The following is a 5,190-nucleotide window of genomic DNA, read 5'->3' as shown; positions in this document are numbered from 1 at the left end:
CCCCCAAGGTTTGGGAGTGAGCCTGGGTTACCTGGGGCAGCTGAGTCCGTTCTAATTAGGAAGGTTCTGGAAGAACAACACGGGGTTCTGTTGTGAGTGATAAACTTCAACAGATTTACTCCTAACTCCAAATCCTGGATCACTTTGTCACTTTGTGCCTGAAGTTGGGGGCAGCCTAGAGTGGCACAGACAGGACTTGGAATCCAAAGAGTGAGGGGCCATTCTCAACTACTACTACTCCCCTGTGTCTCTGAGCTTGTTTCCGGCTGTCAAATCAGGGACAACAGCTAGGGTCAAATGAGCACTGTTGCTGGGAGTGCTTTGCACATGGGAGGCCTCCAGGCTATCAGGGCCCTCAAGGCAGGATGTGTGTCTTTTCCATTCCAAGCCAGGGGTGCTATGTGGTAAGGATTCTGGAACTTTATTTCAAATAAATGCATTTGATTCAATTTCATGAGGTGCTTTTGCAGATGAAACAGACTAAGTATTTTGTGAAATTGTGTGGTGTTTCTTTTTTTTATTATTATAAGTTTGTGTAGAATGTTATTTCTGGATCTATTTAGGTTTCTTGTTTTCTTTCTTTAAATTTCACTTTCATCCCCATCTTCAGTGACATTTGTTTGCTAGGGCACTCAAGGACAGAATGCCAGCAGTATAAGTTTGCCACCTATAGGTGGATATTTTCATTACAAGGGTTTTCTTGTGACCTAGAAAGTGGTCTAAACAAAAACAAAAACAGAAGCAAAACCAAAAAACTGTCATGCACAAAACCCCCCCATGACTTCTCCTCTAACTGTACTCTCCACATACTCACTTTCATTATTTCCGTAAACGTTGGTATTAATTAGGATCACCAGCAGTGATTACAGACCAGTGTAACTTTTGCTTTATGAAAATTTGTCTTAAACATTACATTGACATTTCTCCTATTTGATCAAGGTAGTTTGGGTTTTATAATATAAATATTATATTTCTTCAGAAAATTAAAAAAAACAAACCAGATCTAGATCACTCTGCCTCCCTGCTTTTTATACAAGTGAAGGCACGGGTCTGTGCAGGTACAAACCATCATATGTACAGTTGCATAAGGCTGGGTACTGGGGGAAAGAACACAGGCCTTGGTTTATGACACCTGAACTCCATCTGATTATGACCTGATCCCTGGCTGTCCATGTTCAAATCAATGAATGAAGTGATTGGACTGTATTTTCTGAGTAGTTCCTTCTAGCTCTAGTAAGCTAGGCTCTATGGACTAAAAGAAACTACAACAGCGATACGTAACATTTATTGAGGCCTTATTACTTGTCAGTTGCTGGGTTAAGCACTACCTCCTTTGACCTGCTAGACAAATTTATGAAGTAGGTACCACTATTACAAGTAAGAAAACTGAGACTTAGAGAGATTAAGTAACTTGCCCCAAATTGAAAGGAAGTCAGTGTTTGAGCCAGAATTGGAACATGGACAATCTGACTCCCAAGCTCATCGTGTCTTTAGTCACTTTACTATACATCCAAATAAGTGTTGTCCCTTTTTCTTGTAGTTCCTTTGGAAGTCTACCCATATATTCCAACAACGCTGCCACTACTATTTTTGGAGTGCTTGTCTTAGGAGTAACAAACTAGTTCAAACTATTGGGTTAATTTGAATTAAACAAGAAAGTTGGCCTCACTGATATTTGGCCATCTCCAAAATAAGCAAGTGATTGAATTAACTGTGTTTTGAGCCATCTATATCCAACGTATATGGACCATCTGATTCTCCATATGGGATGGAGACAAAAGACACAGGCCCTATAGGACAGCATGTGCTGTGTGGTAGAGATGTGGAGACTACCAAGGGTCCAGAAAGGGAGCCACCAGCCAGGCCAACACATTTGTGAAGAAGTGGGGTGTGGGTAAAACAAGGCATGGAGTGAAGGAAAGGCAGAGGATTTGGGAAAGTCAGGTTGGACCACAGAGGAAGGTCTGCCTCTGGAATCGTTGAGAAGGAATGTCGAAGTGTGTAGGCCCTAGTGGAAGTGGGTCTTGTGTGCCACAGNAAATATTGAACAACACACTCGTTTTGACTAATTGGAAATTTGAGGAAGGGTATAGACCCATTGCAGACCCATAATATTTAATAGTACTATTATACTATAACTATTATACTAAACTATACCAGTTATCCAATGGTCAGTAATGCTGTGGCTTATCGAGGACCTTCACGTCTTTCTAGAATGAGCTGAAGCCTGACAAGTTTTTGGGGTTTTAGTGCTGGATGCACTTCTGTGGTGAGTAGAATGTGGGGGGCTCACCAGATTCCCACTCTATGACTCCAGCACAGAAGGAGTTCACTGGAACTTCTGTGGATTTGAAACCCTCAGCATTCTTGTGAGCAAGGGGACACATGACATTTCTCCATTTTTCAAAGGGAAGACTGAAGAATAGAGTGCTGAGCAGCTTCCCCAGAACCACACAGAAATAAAGTGTTTCCAGGCTTTCCCTTGAAAAATGATTGGAACTTTTAGAAAAATACCAAGTAAAAAGGGGTTGGGCATATTGAAAATAAGGAGAACAGCCCAAGGGGCAAACATTGCCACAAAATCAAGGAAGCAGAAGCCCCTCTGGGCTGAGAGAAAAGGAGTTTACTCACTGGCTTGGATTTCTTCTTGAAACATTTCTTAACAGTTCATTTTGAAATAATTACAGATTTACAGGAAGTTGCAAAGGAATGTACAGGGAAGTCTAGTGCATCCCTCACACAGCCTGCCCCAGTGTTAACACCTTGTATAACAATAGTACATATCAGTTCAAGGAAATTAACATTGGTACAATCTATAGAACTGACTCAGGCTTCTGCAGTTATGCATGTGCACACACACACACACACACGTGCGTGTGTGTGTAGTTATATGCACTTTTGTCACCTGTATAGCTTAGTATTACCACCACCATAACTAAGATACAGAACTTAACATCCCTTCAAGTTTCCCTCATACTACCTTTTATAGCCACACCAGTTCCTTTCCCCCTGCCACCACCCCCAAACCCTCACAACCACTAATCTGTTTTCTATCTTTATAATTTTTTATTTTAAGAGTGTTATATAAATGGAATCATATAATATGTAACCTTTGTGGCTGGTACTTTTACACAGCCTATCTCTCTTGAGGTTCATTCAAGTGGTTACATGCATCAATAGCTCATTCCTTTTTATTGCTGAATAACATTCCATGGTACGGAGCCATGGTACAGAGGTACCATAGTTTGTTTAACCATTCACCCATTGAAGGACATTTGAATGATACCCAGTTTTTGGATATTATATACACAGCTATTATGAATATTTGTATACAAATCTTTGTGTAAAAATATATTTTCATTCCTTTGGGATTGATGCCCAAGAATACAACTGCTGGGTTTTATGGGAAGCCCATTTTTAAGTTTTAAAAGAAACAAGCTATTTTCCAGAGTGAGTGTACCATTTTTACATTTCCACCAACAATGTATGAGTGATCCAATTTCTTCACATCCTTGCCAGCACTTGGTGGTATTATTATTGTTTATTTTAGCCATTAGGATAGGTCTCATATCAGCATGCTATTAATTTGCATCTCCCTAATGGTTAATGATGTTGAACATCTTTCCATGTCTATATCCCTAGATGAAATATGTGTTCATGTCCTTTATGCATTTTTCTAATTGAATTTTTATTTTCTGTTGTGTTTTGAGAGATCCTTATGTATTCTATTTATATAAGTCCTTTTATGGATATGTGATTCACAAATACTTTCTCCCCAAATTGTCTTTGTATCCCCTTTCTGGGTCTTTCACATAGCAAAAGATTTAAATTTTGATAGTGTCCAATTTTTCCTTTTTTTTTCGTTTTGAAACGTTCTCAAAAAGCCACGGGACAATATCACTCACCAGGGAATGCCTCAGTGTGAAAACCACACCTCTGTGAAGCTGTTTCATAATTGCAACAGGGCGAGGAACAGCAGTTCCAATTTAATAGACATGTTATTAGGCACCTATTGTGTACCAGGTACTGCTCTGTGTACTCAGGATTTTTCAGGGATCAAAACAGTGAGGATCCCCACCCACTTATGTTCAGATGGAGGGACATAGACAATGAGCTTATTACATAGTAGGTAAGAGGGTGTAAAATGCTGTGGGAAAGGAAAAAGGAGCGAAAGGTACAGGGTATGGGTGGGGGATGTTTGCAGTATTAAATAAATTTGAGTGTCAGCTTTGCTGAAAAGGTGCAACTTGAGCTGACTTGAAGGAAATGAAGGAGTTAGTCAAGCGGATGTCTGGCTGGAGGGGACTGCTGGGGAGAAGACCCTAAGGTAGAGGTGTGCCTGGAGTGTTCCTGGAATAGCAAGCATGTCAGCATCTGGAGCAGAATGGAGTGGGGAGAAAACGCAAAAGAAAAGGCAAGAGGGGAAGATCACATAGGGCTATGGAGGCTGGTGTGAGGGCTTTACTCTGAGAGAAGTGAGGCTCTGTTGCAGGGTGTTGAGTAGAGGAGTGCAGCCATCAGACTTGGTTTTGACAGGGTCATTCTGGCGGCTGTGTTGTGAATAGTTTGAAGAAGGCGAGAGCAGAAGCAGGGAGATGTGTGGGAGGCTACTGCAGGGACCCAGGAGAGAAATGACAGTGGCTTCGATCAGGTGACAGCAGTGCTGGTGGTGAGAGTGGTTGGATTTGGGACACCTGAAGGTGAAGCCCGGTGAACTGGATGTGGGAGAAAGAGGAAGAAGGAAGACTGCAAGGTTCAAGTTAGAACATGGCATACATGTGACGCAGAGTGTAAGATGAGAATAGAATGTTGATGAGAGAGAATGAGAGAAAAAGATGGAAAGAGTCAACAAAAAAGTCAGTTCAGCCTTTGCTGGGGGGAGGTGATTTAACAGCATAAAAATTTTAAATGTATATATGCTTTTTTTCCCCAACACTTTTTCCTTTTTAGGAATTTGCCTTTCAGAGATACTTGCACATGTGCACAGTTACATGTAAAGGGATTTCACTACAGAACTGTATATCATTGTGAAAAACAGAAACAACCTAACTGCCTACCAGTAGAAGAATGGTTTAAATATTAAGGTACATCCAAACTATACATCATTATCCACATTAAACCGAGTAACATATATCTACATAAATTTCTCCAAGGTACATTTTTAAACGAGAAAAGCAAGTGGCAGAGTGA

The 5,190-nt window shown here is 40.7% G+C and overlaps 1 protein-coding gene across 1 annotated transcript in view; it reads right to left on the bottom strand.

Annotated features, from left to right (window-relative positions):
* SIM1 (SIM bHLH transcription factor 1) overlaps positions 1-5,190 on the bottom strand; it is a 101,389-nt gene that overhangs the window by 89,675 nt on the left and 6,524 nt on the right. The gene's annotated exons all lie outside the window — the stretch shown is intronic.

This window comes from Hipposideros armiger, unplaced genomic scaffold (genome assembly GCF_001890085.2).
Source record: "Hipposideros armiger isolate ML-2016 unplaced genomic scaffold, ASM189008v1 scaffold_81, whole genome shotgun sequence".
Lineage (NCBI taxonomy): Eukaryota > Metazoa > Chordata > Mammalia > Chiroptera > Hipposideridae > Hipposideros > Hipposideros armiger.
The sequence above is the reverse complement of the archived record's forward strand: the minus strand, read 5'-3'. Positions and strand labels throughout refer to the sequence as shown.